The sequence below is a fragment of the Carcharhinus amblyrhynchos genome, unplaced genomic scaffold, assembly GCF_965287045.1.
Source record: "Carcharhinus amblyrhynchos unplaced genomic scaffold, sCarAmb.v2.hapA scaffold_98, whole genome shotgun sequence".
Classification (NCBI taxonomy): Eukaryota; Metazoa; Chordata; class Chondrichthyes; order Carcharhiniformes; family Carcharhinidae; genus Carcharhinus; species Carcharhinus amblyrhynchos.
In genome coordinates, this window is record NW_027649838.1 from 257,563 (window position 1) to 271,113 (window position 13,551).

At 57.2% G+C, this 13,551-nt stretch overlaps 31 non-coding genes across 31 annotated transcripts; all 31 read left to right on the top strand.

Moving 5' to 3' along the window:
* The first annotated feature begins 80 nt into the window (after positions 1–80).
* LOC145338462 (U2 spliceosomal RNA) lies at positions 81–272 on the top strand. Its single transcript, XR_013885805.1, has one exon. It is a non-coding gene; the product is annotated as a U2 spliceosomal RNA (small nuclear RNA).
* Positions 273–487: 215 nt separating this feature from the next.
* LOC145338323 (U2 spliceosomal RNA) lies at positions 488–679 on the top strand. The gene has a single exon (XR_013885670.1). It is a non-coding gene; the product is annotated as a U2 spliceosomal RNA (small nuclear RNA).
* A 231-nt stretch (positions 680–910) lies between these two features.
* On the top strand, positions 911–1,102 carry LOC145338324 (U2 spliceosomal RNA). The gene has a single exon (XR_013885671.1). It is a non-coding gene; the product is annotated as a U2 spliceosomal RNA (small nuclear RNA).
* A 231-nt stretch (positions 1,103–1,333) lies between these two features.
* On the top strand, positions 1,334–1,525 carry LOC145338325 (U2 spliceosomal RNA). Its single transcript, XR_013885672.1, has one exon. It is a non-coding gene; the product is annotated as a U2 spliceosomal RNA (small nuclear RNA).
* A 215-nt stretch (positions 1,526–1,740) lies between these two features.
* LOC145338447 (U2 spliceosomal RNA) lies at positions 1,741–1,932 on the top strand. The gene has a single exon (XR_013885791.1). It is a non-coding gene; the product is annotated as a U2 spliceosomal RNA (small nuclear RNA).
* A 215-nt stretch (positions 1,933–2,147) lies between these two features.
* On the top strand, positions 2,148–2,339 carry LOC145338326 (U2 spliceosomal RNA). The gene has a single exon (XR_013885673.1). It is a non-coding gene; the product is annotated as a U2 spliceosomal RNA (small nuclear RNA).
* A 215-nt stretch (positions 2,340–2,554) lies between these two features.
* LOC145338327 (U2 spliceosomal RNA) lies at positions 2,555–2,746 on the top strand. The gene has a single exon (XR_013885674.1). It is a non-coding gene; the product is annotated as a U2 spliceosomal RNA (small nuclear RNA).
* Positions 2,747–3,345: 599 nt separating this feature from the next.
* LOC145338143 (U2 spliceosomal RNA) lies at positions 3,346–3,537 on the top strand. The gene has a single exon (XR_013885493.1). It is a non-coding gene; the product is annotated as a U2 spliceosomal RNA (small nuclear RNA).
* A 215-nt stretch (positions 3,538–3,752) lies between these two features.
* On the top strand, positions 3,753–3,944 carry LOC145338448 (U2 spliceosomal RNA). Its single transcript, XR_013885792.1, has one exon. It is a non-coding gene; the product is annotated as a U2 spliceosomal RNA (small nuclear RNA).
* A 215-nt stretch (positions 3,945–4,159) lies between these two features.
* Positions 4,160–4,351, top strand: LOC145338329 (U2 spliceosomal RNA). Its single transcript, XR_013885676.1, has one exon. It is a non-coding gene; the product is annotated as a U2 spliceosomal RNA (small nuclear RNA).
* A 215-nt stretch (positions 4,352–4,566) lies between these two features.
* Positions 4,567–4,758, top strand: LOC145338137 (U2 spliceosomal RNA). Its single transcript, XR_013885487.1, has one exon. It is a non-coding gene; the product is annotated as a U2 spliceosomal RNA (small nuclear RNA).
* Positions 4,759–4,973: 215 nt separating this feature from the next.
* Positions 4,974–5,165, top strand: LOC145338330 (U2 spliceosomal RNA). Its single transcript, XR_013885677.1, has one exon. It is a non-coding gene; the product is annotated as a U2 spliceosomal RNA (small nuclear RNA).
* A 231-nt stretch (positions 5,166–5,396) lies between these two features.
* LOC145338331 (U2 spliceosomal RNA) lies at positions 5,397–5,588 on the top strand. The gene has a single exon (XR_013885678.1). It is a non-coding gene; the product is annotated as a U2 spliceosomal RNA (small nuclear RNA).
* Positions 5,589–5,803: 215 nt separating this feature from the next.
* LOC145338449 (U2 spliceosomal RNA) lies at positions 5,804–5,995 on the top strand. Its single transcript, XR_013885793.1, has one exon. It is a non-coding gene; the product is annotated as a U2 spliceosomal RNA (small nuclear RNA).
* A 215-nt stretch (positions 5,996–6,210) lies between these two features.
* On the top strand, positions 6,211–6,402 carry LOC145338332 (U2 spliceosomal RNA). The gene has a single exon (XR_013885679.1). It is a non-coding gene; the product is annotated as a U2 spliceosomal RNA (small nuclear RNA).
* A 215-nt stretch (positions 6,403–6,617) lies between these two features.
* On the top strand, positions 6,618–6,809 carry LOC145338333 (U2 spliceosomal RNA). Its single transcript, XR_013885680.1, has one exon. It is a non-coding gene; the product is annotated as a U2 spliceosomal RNA (small nuclear RNA).
* A 215-nt stretch (positions 6,810–7,024) lies between these two features.
* LOC145338450 (U2 spliceosomal RNA) lies at positions 7,025–7,216 on the top strand. The gene has a single exon (XR_013885794.1). It is a non-coding gene; the product is annotated as a U2 spliceosomal RNA (small nuclear RNA).
* Positions 7,217–7,431: 215 nt separating this feature from the next.
* Positions 7,432–7,623, top strand: LOC145338334 (U2 spliceosomal RNA). The gene has a single exon (XR_013885681.1). It is a non-coding gene; the product is annotated as a U2 spliceosomal RNA (small nuclear RNA).
* Positions 7,624–7,838: 215 nt separating this feature from the next.
* On the top strand, positions 7,839–8,030 carry LOC145338335 (U2 spliceosomal RNA). Its single transcript, XR_013885682.1, has one exon. It is a non-coding gene; the product is annotated as a U2 spliceosomal RNA (small nuclear RNA).
* Positions 8,031–8,261: 231 nt separating this feature from the next.
* Positions 8,262–8,453, top strand: LOC145338336 (U2 spliceosomal RNA). Its single transcript, XR_013885683.1, has one exon. It is a non-coding gene; the product is annotated as a U2 spliceosomal RNA (small nuclear RNA).
* Positions 8,454–8,684: 231 nt separating this feature from the next.
* LOC145338337 (U2 spliceosomal RNA) lies at positions 8,685–8,876 on the top strand. Its single transcript, XR_013885684.1, has one exon. It is a non-coding gene; the product is annotated as a U2 spliceosomal RNA (small nuclear RNA).
* A 215-nt stretch (positions 8,877–9,091) lies between these two features.
* On the top strand, positions 9,092–9,283 carry LOC145338451 (U2 spliceosomal RNA). Its single transcript, XR_013885795.1, has one exon. It is a non-coding gene; the product is annotated as a U2 spliceosomal RNA (small nuclear RNA).
* Positions 9,284–9,498: 215 nt separating this feature from the next.
* On the top strand, positions 9,499–9,690 carry LOC145338138 (U2 spliceosomal RNA). Its single transcript, XR_013885488.1, has one exon. It is a non-coding gene; the product is annotated as a U2 spliceosomal RNA (small nuclear RNA).
* A 215-nt stretch (positions 9,691–9,905) lies between these two features.
* LOC145338338 (U2 spliceosomal RNA) lies at positions 9,906–10,097 on the top strand. Its single transcript, XR_013885685.1, has one exon. It is a non-coding gene; the product is annotated as a U2 spliceosomal RNA (small nuclear RNA).
* A 599-nt stretch (positions 10,098–10,696) lies between these two features.
* Positions 10,697–10,888, top strand: LOC145338340 (U2 spliceosomal RNA). The gene has a single exon (XR_013885687.1). It is a non-coding gene; the product is annotated as a U2 spliceosomal RNA (small nuclear RNA).
* A 215-nt stretch (positions 10,889–11,103) lies between these two features.
* On the top strand, positions 11,104–11,295 carry LOC145338144 (U2 spliceosomal RNA). Its single transcript, XR_013885494.1, has one exon. It is a non-coding gene; the product is annotated as a U2 spliceosomal RNA (small nuclear RNA).
* Positions 11,296–11,510: 215 nt separating this feature from the next.
* LOC145338452 (U2 spliceosomal RNA) lies at positions 11,511–11,702 on the top strand. Its single transcript, XR_013885796.1, has one exon. It is a non-coding gene; the product is annotated as a U2 spliceosomal RNA (small nuclear RNA).
* A 215-nt stretch (positions 11,703–11,917) lies between these two features.
* Positions 11,918–12,109, top strand: LOC145338341 (U2 spliceosomal RNA). The gene has a single exon (XR_013885688.1). It is a non-coding gene; the product is annotated as a U2 spliceosomal RNA (small nuclear RNA).
* A 215-nt stretch (positions 12,110–12,324) lies between these two features.
* Positions 12,325–12,516, top strand: LOC145338342 (U2 spliceosomal RNA). Its single transcript, XR_013885689.1, has one exon. It is a non-coding gene; the product is annotated as a U2 spliceosomal RNA (small nuclear RNA).
* Positions 12,517–12,731: 215 nt separating this feature from the next.
* Positions 12,732–12,923, top strand: LOC145338139 (U2 spliceosomal RNA). Its single transcript, XR_013885489.1, has one exon. It is a non-coding gene; the product is annotated as a U2 spliceosomal RNA (small nuclear RNA).
* Positions 12,924–13,138: 215 nt separating this feature from the next.
* LOC145338365 (U2 spliceosomal RNA) lies at positions 13,139–13,330 on the top strand. The gene has a single exon (XR_013885711.1). It is a non-coding gene; the product is annotated as a U2 spliceosomal RNA (small nuclear RNA).
* The last annotated feature ends 221 nt before the right edge of the window (positions 13,331–13,551 follow it).

Genomic DNA, 13,551 nt, shown 5'->3' on the forward strand with positions numbered 1-13,551 from the left:
GGTTTTTCTGTGGCCAGCAAGCGGCGCGTGAAAGCCAGTGGCTGAGGAAGGGAGGGGGGCCAGCGGGGAATTGACGGGCTATCGCTTCTCGGCCTTTTGGCTAAGATCAAGTGTAGTATCTGTTCTTATCAGTTTAATATCTGATAGTTCCCCGATCTGGGGACCAAATATTAACCTGATTTTTGGAACAGAGCGCTGGGGAAAGGGGCTGGCTCCTACCACGCCACGCATCGACCTGGTCTTGCACTCTCTCCAGGAACGGTGCACTGACTCACAAGAGCATCAAAAACAGAACATGTGGCAGCACCTGCCTACTGGCACCGCAGGTGTCGACGGCAGAGTAAAGGACGCACACGCTGAGCCCCCTGCTGCGCTGCGACGCTACTGCAGCACTCAGGCAGGCTGACGGTTTTTCTGTGGCCAGCAAGCGGCGCGTGAAAGCCAGTGGCTGAGGAAGGGAGGGGGGCCAGCGGGGAATTGACGGGCTATCGCTTCTCGGCCTTTTGGCTAAGATCAAGTGTAGTATCTGTTCTTATCAGTTTAATATCTGATAGTTCCCCGATCTGGGGACCAAATATTAACCTGATTTTTGGAACAGGGCGCTGGGGAAAGGGGCTGGCTCCTACCACGCCACGCATCGACCTGGTCTTGCACTCTCTCCAGGAACGGTGCACTGACTCACAAGAGCATCAAAAACAGAAGATGTGGCGGGGCGCCCCCTGCTGCCCTGCGACGCCAACACGTCACTCAGCCTCGACATGTGGCAGGGCACTCGCAAGCTCCGCCCCCTGCTGCGCTGCGACGCTACTGCAGCACTCAGGCAGGCTGACGGTTTTTCTGTGGCCAGCAAGCGGCGCGTGAAAGCCAGTGGCTGAGGAAGGGAGGGGGGCCAGCGGGGAATTGACGGGCTATCGCTTCTCGGCCTTTTGGCTAAGATCAAGTGTAGTATCTGTTCTTATCAGTTTAATATCTGATAGTTCCCCGATCTGGGGACCAAATATTAACCTGATTTTTGGAACAGGGCGCTGGGGAAAGGGGCTGGCTCCTACCACGCCACGCATCGACCTGGTCTTGCACTCTCTCCAGGAACGGTGCACTGACTCACAAGAGCATCAAAAACAGAAGATGTGGCGGGGCGCCCCCTGCTGCCCTGCGACGCCAACACGTCACTCAGCCTCGACATGTGGCAGGGCACTCGCAAGCTCCGCCCCCTGCTGCGCTGCGACGCTACTGCAGCACTCAGGCAGGCTGACGGTTTTTCTGTGGCCAGCAAGCGGCGCGTGAAAGCCAGTGGCTGAGGAAGGGAGGGGGGCCAGCGGGGAATTGACGGGCTATCGCTTCTCGGCCTTTTGGCTAAGATCAAGTGTAGTATCTGTTCTTATCAGTTTAATATCTGATAGTTCCCCGATCTGGGGACCAAATATTAACCTGATTTTTGGAACAGGGCGCTGGGGAAAGGGGCTGGCTCCTACCACGCCACGCATCGACCTGGTCTTGCACTCTCTCCAGGAACGGTGCACTGACTCACAAGAGCATCAAAAACAGAACATGTGGCAGCACCTGCCTACTGGCACCGCAGGTGTCGACGGCAGAGTAAAGGACGCACACGCTGAGCCCCCTGCTGCGCTGCGACGCTACTAAAGCACTCAGGCAGGCTGACGGTTTTTCTGTGGCCAGCAAGCGGCGCGTGAAAGCCAGTGGCTGAGGAAGGGAGGGGGGCCAGCGGGGAATTGACGGGCTATCGCTTCTCGGCCTTTTGGCTAAGATCAAGTGTAGTGTCTGTTCTTATCAGTTTAATATCTGATAGTTCCCCGATCTGGGGACCAAATATTAACCTGATTTTTGGAACAGGGCGCTGGGGAAAGGGGCTGGCTCCTACCACGCCACGCATCGACCTGGTCTTGCACTCTCTCCAGGAACGGTGCACTGACTCACAAGAGCATCAAAAACAGAACATGTGGCAGCACCTGCCTACTGGCACCGCAGGTGTCGACGGCAGAGTAAAGGACGCACACGCTGAGCCCCCTGCTGCGCTGCGACGCTACTGCAGCACTCAGGCAGGCTGACGGTTTTTCTGTGGCCAGCAAGCGGCGCGTGAAAGCCAGTGGCTGAGGAAGGGAGGGGGGCCAGCGGGGAATTGACGGGCTATCGCTTCTCGGCCTTTTGGCTAAGATCAAGTGTAGTATCTGTTCTTATCAGTTTAATATCTGATAGTTCCCCGATCTGGGGACCAAATATTAACCTGATTTTTGGAACAGGGCGCTGGGGAAAGGGGCTGGCTCCTACCACGCCACGCATCGACCTGGTCTTGCACTCTCTCCAGGAACGGTGCACTGACTCACAAGAGCATCAAAAACAGAACATGTGGCAGCACCTGCCTACTGGCACCGCAGGTGTCGACGGCAGAGTAAAGGACGCACACGCTGAGCCCCCTGCTGCGCTGCGACGCTACTGCAGCACTCAGGCAGGCTGACGGTTTTTCTGTGGCCAGCAAGCGGCGCGTGAAAGCCAGTGGCTGAGGAAGGGAGGGGGGCCAGCGGGGAATTGACGGGCTATCGCTTCTCGGCCTTTTGGCTAAGATCAAGTGTAGTATCTGTTCTTATCAGTTTAATATCTGATAGTTCCCCGATCTGGGGACCAAATATTAACCTGATTTTTGGAACAGGGCGCTGGGGAAAGGGGCTGGCTCCTACCACGCCACGCATCGACCTGGTCTTGCACTCTCTCCAGGAACGGTGCACTGACTCACAAGAGCATCAAAAACAGAACATGTGGCGGGGCGCCCCCTGCTGCCCTGCGACGCCAACACGTCACTCAGCCTCGACATGTGGCAGGGCACTCGCAAGCTCCGCCCCCTGCTGTCCTGCGACGCCACTGCAGCGCTCGGGCCTCAGCGGCAATACGTCACTCAGCCTCGCCGTGCCTTGTGTCGTCTCGCACCTTGTTTTCCCACCAACGCTAGCCCGGAACACTACATTAGTGTTCCCCACCCTCCCTTCCTCCTCTCACCAATAAAAAAAAGAGAGAGGGGGAGATCCAGCCAGGTCGGTGCGCTGGGGAAAGGGGCTGGCTCCTACCACGCCACGCATCGACCTGGTCTTGCACTCTCTCCAGGAACGGTGCACTGACTCACAAGAGCATCAAAAACAGAACATGTGGCAGCACCTGCCTACTGGCACCGCAGGTGTCGACGGCAGAGTAAAGGACGCACACGCTGAGCCCCCTGCTGCGCTGCGACGCTACTGCAGCACTCAGGCAGGCTGACGGTTTTTCTGTGGCCAGCAAGCGGCGCGTGAAAGCCAGTGGCTGAGGAAGGGAGGGGGGCCAGCGGGGAATTGACGGGCTATCGCTTCTCGGCCTTTTGGCTAAGATCAAGTGTAGTATCTGTTCTTATCAGTTTAATATCTGATAGTTCCCCGATCTGGGGATCAAATATTAACCTGATTTTTGGAACAGGGCGCTGGGGAAAGGGGCTGGCTCCTACCACGCCACGCATCGACCTGGTCTTGCACTCTCTCCAGGAACGGTGCACTGACTCACAAGAGCATCAAAAACAGAACATGTGGCAGCACCTGCCTACTGGCACCGCAGGTGTCGACGGCAGAGTAAAGGACGCACACGCTGAGCCCCCTGCTGCGCTGCGACGCTACTGCAGCACTCAGGCAGGCTGACGGTTTTTCTGTGGCCAGCAAGCGGCGCGTGAAAGCCAGTGGCTGAGGAAGGGAGGGGGGCCAGCGGGGAATTGACGGGCTATCGCTTCTCGGCCTTTTGGCTAAGATCAAGTGTAGTGTCTGTTCTTATCAGTTTAATATCTGATAGTTCCCCGATCTGGGGACCAAATATTAACCTGATTTTTGGAACAGGGCGCTGGGGAAAGGGGCTGGCTCCTACCACGCCACGCATCGACCTGGTCTTGCACTCTCTCCAGGAACGGTGCACTGACTCACAAGAGCATCAAAAACAGAACATGTGGCAGCACCTGCCTACTGGCACCGCAGGTGTCGACGGCAGAGTAAAGGACGCACACGCTGAGCCCCCTGCTGCGCTGCGACGCTACTGCAGCACTCAGGCAGGCTGACGGTTTTTCTGTGGCCAGCAAGCGGCGCGTGAAAGCCAGTGGCTGAGGAAGGGAGGGGGGCCAGCGGGGAATTGACGGGCTATCGCTTCTCGGCCTTTTGGCTAAGATCAAGTGTAGTATCTGTTCTTATCAGTTTAATATCTGATAGTTCCCCGATCTGGGGACCAAATATTAACCTGATTTTTGGAACAGGGCGCTGGGGAAAGGGGCTGGCTCCTACCACGCCACGCATCGACCTGGTCTTGCACTCTCTCCAGGAACGGTGCACTGACTCACAAGAGCATCAAAAACAGAACATGTGGCAGCACCTGCCTACTGGCACCGCAGGTGTCGACGGCAGAGTAAAGGACGCACACGCTGAGCCCCCTGCTGCGCTGCGACGCTACTGCAGCACTCAGGCAGGCTGACGGTTTTTCTGTGGCCAGCAAGCGGCGCGTGAAAGCCAGTGGCTGAGGAAGGGAGGGGGGCCAGCGGGGAATTGACGGGCTATCGCTTCTCGGCCTTTTGGCTAAGATCAAGTGTAGTATCTGTTCTTATCAGTTTAATATCTGATAGTTCCCCGATCTGGGGACCAAATATTAACCTGATTTTTGGAACAGGGCGCTGGGGAAAGGGGCTCGCTCCTACCACGCCACGCATCGACCTGGTCTTGCACTCTCTCCAGGAACGGTGCACTGACTCACAAGAGCATCAAAAACAGAACATGTGGCAGCACCTGCCTACTGGCACCGCAGGTGTCGACGGCAGAGTAAAGGACGCACACGCTGAGCCCCCTGCTGCGCTGCGACGCTACTGCAGCACTCAGGCAGGCTGACGGTTTTTCTGTGGCCAGCAAGCGGCGCGTGAAAGCCAGTGGCTGAGGAAGGGAGGGGGGCCAGCGGGGAATTGACGGGCTATCGCTTCTCGGCCTTTTGGCTAAGATCAAGTGTAGTATCTGTTCTTATCAGTTTAATATCTGATAGTTCCCCGATCTGGGGACCAAATATTAACCTGATTTTTGGAACAGGGCGCTGGGGAAAGGGGCTGGCTCCTACCACGCCACGCATCGACCTGGTCTTGCACTCTCTCCAGGAACGGTGCACTGACTCACAAGAGCATCAAAAACAGAAGATGTGGCGGGGCGCCCCCTGCTGCCCTGCGACGCCAACACGTCACTCAGCCTCGACATGTGGCAGGGCACTCGCAAGCTCCGCCCCCTGCTGCGCTGCGACGCTACTGCAGCACTCAGGCAGGCTGACGGTTTTTCTGTGGCCAGCAAGCGGCGCGTGAAAGCCAGTGGCTGAGGAAGGGAGGGGGGCCAGCGGGGAATTGACGGGCTATCGCTTCTCGGCCTTTTGGCTAAGATCAAGTGTAGTATCTGTTCTTATCAGTTTAATATCTGATAGTTCCCCGATCTGGGGACCAAATATTAACCTGATTTTTGGAACAGGGCGCTGGGGAAAGGGGCTGGCTCCTACCACGCCACGCATCGACCTGGTCTTGCACTCTCTCCAGGAACGGTGCACTGACTCACAAGAGCATCAAAAACAGAACATGTGGCAGCACCTGCCTACTGGCACCGCAGGTGTCGACGGCAGAGTAAAGGACGCACACGCTGAGCCCCCTGCTGCGCTGCGACGCTACTGCAGCACTCAGGCAGGCTGACGGTTTTTCTGTGGCCAGCAAGCGGCGCGTGAAAGCCAGTGGCTGAGGAAGGGAGGGGGGCCAGCGGGGAATTGACGGGCTATCGCTTCTCGGCCTTTTGGCTAAGATCAAGTGTAGTGTCTGTTCTTATCAGTTTAATATCTGATAGTTCCCCGATCTGGGGACCAAATATTAACCTGATTTTTGGAACAGGGCGCTGGGGAAAGGGGCTGGCTCCTACCACGCCACGCATCGACCTGGTCTTGCACTCTCTCCAGGAACGGTGCACTGACTCACAAGAGCATCAAAAACAGAACATGTGGCAGCACCTGCCTACTGGCACCGCAGGTGTCGACGGCAGAGTAAAGGACGCACACGCTGAGCCCCCTGCTGCGCTGCGACGCTACTGCAGCACTCAGGCAGGCTGACGGTTTTTCTGTGGCCAGCAAGCGGCGCGTGAAAGCCAGTGGCTGAGGAAGGGAGGGGGGCCAGCGGGGAATTGACGGGCTATCGCTTCTCGGCCTTTTGGCTAAGATCAAGTGTAGTATCTGTTCTTATCAGTTTAATATCTGATAGTTCCCCGATCTGGGGACCAAATATTAACCTGATTTTTGGAACAGGGCGCTGGGGAAAGGGGCTGGCTCCTACCACGCCACGCATCGACCTGGTCTTGCACTCTCTCCAGGAACGGTGCACTGACTCACAAGAGCATCAAAAACAGAACATGTGGCAGCACCTGCCTACTGGCACCGCAGGTGTCGACGGCAGAGTAAAGGACGCACACGCTGAGCCCCCTGCTGCGCTGCGACGCTACTGCAGCACTCAGGCAGGCTGACGGTTTTTCTGTGGCCAGCAAGCGGCGCGTGAAAGCCAGTGGCTGAGGAAGGGAGGGGGGCCAGCGGGGAATTGACGGGCTATCGCTTCTCGGCCTTTTGGCTAAGATCAAGTGTAGTATCTGTTCTTATCAGTTTAATATCTGATAGTTCCCCGATCTGGGGACCAAATATTAACCTGATTTTTGGAACAGGGCGCTGGGGAAAGGGGCTGGCTCCTACCACGCCACGCATCGACCTGGTCTTGCACTCTCTCCAGGAACGGTGCACTGACTCACAAGAGCATCAAAAACAGAACATGTGGCAGCACCTGCCTACTGGCACCGCAGGTGTCGACGGCAGAGTAAAGGACGCACACGCTGAGCCCCCTGCTGCGCTGCGACGCTACTGCAGCACTCAGGCAGGCTGACGGTTTTTCTGTGGCCAGCAAGCGGCGCGTGAAAGCCAGTGGCTGAGGAAGGGAGGGGGGCCAGCGGGGAATTGACGGGCTATCGCTTCTCGGCCTTTTGGCTAAGATCAAGTGTAGTGTCTGTTCTTATCAGTTTAATATCTGATAGTTCCCCGATCTGGGGACCAAATATTAACCTGATTTTTGGAACAGGGCGCTGGGGAAAGGGGCTGGCTCCTACCACGCCACGCATCGACCTGGTCTTGCACTCTCTCCAGGAACGGTGCACTGACTCACAAGAGCATCAAAAACAGAACATGTGGCAGCACCTGCCTACTGGCACCGCAGGTGTCGACGGCAGAGTAAAGGACGCACACGCTGAGCCCCCTGCTGCGCTGCGACGCTACTGCAGCACTCAGGCAGGCTGACGGTTTTTCTGTGGCCAGCAAGCGGCGCGTGAAAGCCAGTGGCTGAGGAAGGGAGGGGGGCCAGCGGGGAATTGACGGGCTATCGCTTCTCGGCCTTTTGGCTAAGATCAAGTGTAGTATCTGTTCTTATCAGTTTAATATCTGATAGTTCCCCGATCTGGGGACCAAATATTAACCTGATTTTTGGAACAGGGCGCTGGGGAAAGGGGCTGGCTCCTACCACGCCACGCATCGACCTGGTCTTGCACTCTCTCCAGGAACGGTGCACTGACTCACAAGAGCATCAAAAACAGAACATGTGGCAGCACCTGCCTACTGGCACCGCAGGTGTCGACGGCAGAGTAAAGGACGCACACGCTGAGCCCCCTGCTGCGCTGCGACGCTACTGCAGCACTCAGGCAGGCTGACGGTTTTTCTGTGGCCAGCAAGCGGCGCGTGAAAGCCAGTGGCTGAGGAAGGGAGGGGGGCCAGCGGGGAATTGACGGGCTATCGCTTCTCGGCCTTTTGGCTAAGATCAAGTGTAGTATCTGTTCTTATCAGTTTAATATCTGATAGTTCCCCGATCTGGGGACCAAATATTAACCTGATTTTTGGAACAGGGCGCTGGGGAAAGGGGCTGGCTCCTACCACGCCACGCATCGACCTGGTCTTGCACTCTCTCCAGGAACGGTGCACTGACTCACAAGAGCATCAAAAACAGAACATGTGGCGGGGCGCCCCCTGCTGCCCTGCGACGCCAACACGTCACTCAGCCTCGACATGTGGCAGGGCACTCGCAAGCTCCGCCCCCTGCTGCGCTGCGACGCTACTGCAGCACTCAGGCAGGCTGACGGTTTTTCTGTGGCCAGCAAGCGGCGCGTGAAAGCCAGTGGCTGAGGAAGGGAGGGGGGCCAGCGGGGAATTGACGGGCTATCGCTTCTCGGCCTTTTGGCTAAGATCAAGTGTAGTATCTGTTCTTATCAGTTTAATATCTGATAGTTCCCCGATCTGGGGACCAAATATTAACCTGATTTTTGGAACAGGGCGCTGGGGAAAGGGGCTGGCTCCTACCACGCCACGCATCGACCTGGTCTTGCACTCTCTCCAGGAACGGTGCACTGACTCACAAGAGCATCAAAAACAGAACATGTGGCGGGGCGCCCCCTGCTGCCCTGCGACGCCAACACGTCACTCAGCCTCGACATGTGGCAGGGCACTCGCAAGCTCCGCCCCCTGCTGCGCTGCGACGCTACTGCAGCACTCAGGCAGGCTGACGGTTTTTCTGTGGCCAGCAAGCGGCGCGTGAAAGCCAGTGGCTGAGGAAGGGAGGGGGGCCAGCGGGGAATTGACGGGCTATCGCTTCTCGGCCTTTTGGCTAAGATCAAGTGTAGTATCTGTTCTTATCAGTTTAATATCTGATAGTTCCCCGATCTGGGGACCAAATATTAACCTGATTTTTGGAACAGGGCGCTGGGGAAAGGGGCTGGCTCCTACCACGCCACGCATCGACCTGGTCTTGCACTCTCTCCAGGAACGGTGCACTGACTCACAAGAGCATCAAAAACAGAACATGTGGCAGCACCTGCCTACTGGCACCGCAGGTGTCGACGGCAGAGTAAAGGACGCACACGCTGAGCCCCCTGCTGCGCTGCGACGCTACTGCAGCACTCAGGCAGGCTGACGGTTTTTCTGTGGCCAGCAAGCGGCGCGTGAAAGCCAGTGGCTGAGGAAGGGAGGGGGGCCAGCGGGGAATTGACGGGCTATCGCTTCTCGGCCTTTTGGCTAAGATCAAGTGTAGTGTCTGTTCTTATCAGTTTAATATCTGATAGTTCCCCGATCTGGGGACCAAATATTAACCTGATTTTTGGAACAGGGCGCTGGGGAAAGGGGCTGGCTCCTACCACGCCACGCATCGACCTGGTCTTGCACTCTCTCCAGGAACGGTGCACTGACTCACAAGAGCATCAAAAACAGAACATGTGGCAGCACCTGCCTACTGGCACCGCAGGTGTCGACGGCAGAGTAAAGGACGCACACGCTGAGCCCCCTGCTGCGCTGCGACGCTACTGCAGCACTCAGGCAGGCTGACGGTTTTTCTGTGGCCAGCAAGCGGCGCGTGAAAGCCAGTGGCTGAGGAAGGGAGGGGGGCCAGCTGGGAATTGACGGGCTATCGCTTCTCGGCCTTTTGGCTAAGATCAAGTGTAGTATCTGTTCTTATCAGTTTAATATCTGATAGTTCCCCGATCTGGGGACCAAATATTAACCTGATTTTTGGAACAGGGCGCTGGGGAAAGGGGCTCGCTCCTACCACGCCACGCATCGACCTGGTCTTGCACTCTCTCCAGGAACGGTGCACTGACTCACAAGAGCATCAAAAACAGAACATGTGGCAGCACCTGCCTACTGGCACCGCAGGTGTCGACGGCAGAGTAAAGGACGCACACGCTGAGCCCCCTGCTGCGCTGCGACGCTACTGCAGCACTCAGGCAGGCTGACGGTTTTTCTGTGGCCAGCAAGCGGCGCGTGAAAGCCAGTGGCTGAGGAAGGGAGGGGGGCCAGCGGGGAATTGACGGGCTATCGCTTCTCGGCCTTTTGGCTAAGATCAAGTGTAGTATCTGTTCTTATCAGTTTAATATCTGATAGTTCCCCGATCTGGGGACCAAATATTAACCTGATTTTTGGAACAGGGCGCTGGGGAAAGGGGCTGGCTCCTACCACGCCACGCATCGACCTGGTCTTGCACTCTCTCCAGGAACGGTGCACTGACTCACAAGAGCATCAAAAACAGAACATGTGGCGGGGCGCCCCCTGCTGCCCTGCGACGCCAACACGTCACTCAGCCTCGACATGTGGCAGGGCACTCGCAAGCTCCGCCCCCTGCTGTCCTGCGACGCCACTGCAGCGCTCGGGCCTCAGCGGCAATACGTCACTCAGCCTCGCCGTGCCTTGTGTCGTCTCGCACCTTGTTTTCCCACCAACGCTAGCCCGGAACACTACATTAGTGTTCCCCACCCTCCCTTCCTCCTCTCACCAATAAAAAAAAGAGAGAGGGGGAGATCCAGCCAGGTCGGTGCGCTGGGGAAAGGGGCTGGCTCCTACCACGCCACGCATCGACCTGGTCTTGCACTCTCTCCAGGAACGGTGCACTGACTCACAAGAGCATCAAAAACAGAACATGTGGCAGCACCTGCCTACTGGCACCGCAGGTGTCGACGGCAGAGTAAAGGACGCACACGCTGAGCCCCCTGCTGCGCTGCGACGCTACTGCAGCACTCAGGCAGGCTGACGGTTTTTCTGTGGCCAGCAAGCGGCGCGTGAAAGCCAGTGGCTGAGGAAGGGAGGGGGGCCAGCGGGGAATTGACGGGCTATCGCTTCTCGGCCTTTTGGCTAAGATCAAGTGTAGTATCTGTTCTTATCAGTTTAATATCTGATAGTTCCCCGATCTGGGGACCAAATATTAACCTGATTTTTGGAACAGGGCGCTGGGGAAAGGGGCTGGCTCCTACCACGCCACGCATCGACCTGGTCTTGCACTCTCTCCAGGAACGGTGCACTGACTCACAAGAGCATCAAAAACAGAACATGTGGCAGCACCTGCCTACTGGCACCGCAGGTGTCGACGGCAGAGTAAAGGACGCACACGCTGAGCCCCCTGCTGCGCTGCGACGCTACTGCAGCACTCAGGCAGGCTGACGGTTTTTCTGTGGCCAGCAAGCGGCGCGTGAAAGCCAGTGGCTGAGGAAGGGAGGGGGGCCAGCGGGGAATTGACGGGCTATCGCTTCTCGGCCTTTTGGCTAAGATCAAGTGTAGTATCTGTTCTTATCAGTTTAATATCTGATAGTTCCCCGATCTGGGGATCAAATATTAACCTGATTTTTGGAACAGGGCGCTGGGGAAAGGGGCTGGCTCCTACCACGCCACGCATCGACCTGGTCTTGCACTCTCTCCAGGAACGGTGCACTGACTCACAAGAGCATCAAAAACAGAACATGTGGCAGCACCTGCCTACTGGCACCGCAGGTGTCGACGGCAGAGTAAAGGACGCACACGCTGAGCCCCCTGCTGCGCTGCGACGCTACTGCAGCACTCAGGCAGGCTGACGGTTTTTCTGTGGCCAGCAAGCGGCGCGTGAAAGCCAGTGGCTGAGGAAGGGAGGGGGGCCAGCGGGGAATTGACGGGCTATCGCTTCTCGGCCTTTTGGCTAAGATCAAGTGTAGTGTCTGTTCTTATCAGTTTAATATCTGATAGTTCCCCGATCTGGGGACCAAATATTAACCTGATTTTTGGAACAGGGCGCTGGGGAAAGGGGCTGGCTCCTACCACGCCACGCATCGACCTGGTCTTGCACTCTCTCCAGGAACGGTGCACTGACTCACAAGAGCATCAAAAACAGAACATGTGGCAGCACCTGCCTACTGGCACCGCAGGTGTCGACGGCAGAGTAAAGGACGCACACGCTGAGCCCCCTGCTGCGCTGCGACGCTACTGCAGCACTCAGGCAGGCTGACGGTTTTTCTGTGGCCAGCAAGCGGCGCGTGAAAGCCAGTGGCTGAGGAAGGGAGGGGGGCCAGCGGGGAATTGACGGGCTATCGCTTCTCGGCCTTTTGGCTAAGATCAAGTGTAGTATCTGTTCTTATCAGTTTAATATCTGATAGTTCCCCGATCTGGGGACCAAATATTAACCTGATTTTTGGAACAGGGCGCTGGGGAAAGGGGCTGGCTCCTACCACGCCACGCATCGACCTGGTCTTGCACTCTCTCCAGGAACGGTGCACTGACTCACAAGAGCATCAAAAACAGAACATGTGGCAGCACCTGCCTACTGGCACCGCAGGTGTCGACGGCAGAGTAAAGGACGCACACGCTGAGCCCCCTGCTGCGCTGCGACGCTACTGCAGCACTCAGGCAGGCTGACGGTTTTTCTGTGGCCAGCAAGCGGCGCGTGAAAGCCAGTGGCTGAGGAAGGGAGGGGGGCCAGCGGGGAATTGACGGGCTATCGCTTCTCGGCCTTTTGGCTAAGATCAAGTGTAGTATCTGTTCTTATCAGTTTAATATCTGATAGTTCCCCGATCTGGGGACCAAATATTAACCTGATTTTTGGAACAGGGCGCTGGGGAAAGGGGCTGGCTCCTACCACGCCACGCATCGACCTGGTCTTGCACTCTCTCCAGGAACGGTGCACTGACTCACAAGAGCATCAAAAACAGAACATGTGGCAGCACCTGCCTACTGGCACCGCAGGTGTCGACGGCAGAGTAAAGGACGCACACGCTGAGCCCCCTGCTGCGCTGCGACGCTACTGCAGCACTCAGGCAGGCTGACGGTTTTTCTGTGGCCAGCAAGCGGCGCGTGAAAGCCAGTGGCTGAGGAAGGGAGGGGGGCCAGCGGGGAATTGACGGGCTATCGCTTCTCGGCCTTTTGGCTAAGATCAAGTGTAGTATCTGTTCTTATCAGTTTAATATCTGATAGTTCCCCGATCTGGGGACCAAATATTAACCTGATTTTTGGAACAGGGCGCTGGGGAAAGGGGCTCGCTCCTACCACGCCACGCATCGACCTGGTCTTGCACTCTCTCCAGGAACGGTGCACTGACTCACAAGAGCATCAAAAACAGAACATGTGGCAGCACCTGCCTACTGGCACCGCAGGTGTCGACGGCAGAGTAAAGGACGCACACGCTGAGCCCCCTGCTGCGCTGCGACGCTACTGCAGCACTCAGGCAGGCTGACGGTTTTTCTGTGGCCAGCAAGCGGCGCGTGAAAGCCAGTGGCTGAGGAAGGGAGGGGGGCCAGCGGGGAATTGACGGGCTATCGCTTCTCGGCCTTTTGGCTAAGATCAAGTGTAGTATCTGTTCTTATCAGTTTAATATCTGATAGTTCCCCGATCTGGGGACCAAATATTAACCTGATTTTTGGAACAGGGCGCCGGGGAAAGGGGCTGGCTCCTACCACGCCACGCATCGACCTGGTCTTGCACTCTCTCCAGGAACGGTGCACTGACTCACAAGAGCATCAAAAACAGAAGATGTGGCGGGGCGCCCCCTGCTGCCCTGCGACGCCAACACGTCACTCAGCCTCGACATGTGGCAGGGCACTCGCAAGCTCCGCCCCCTGCTGCGCTGCGACGCTACTGCAGCACTCAGGCAGGCTGACGGTTTTTCTGTGGCCAGCAAGCGGCGCGTGAAAGCCAGTGGCTGAGGAAGGGAGGGGGGCCAGCGGGGAA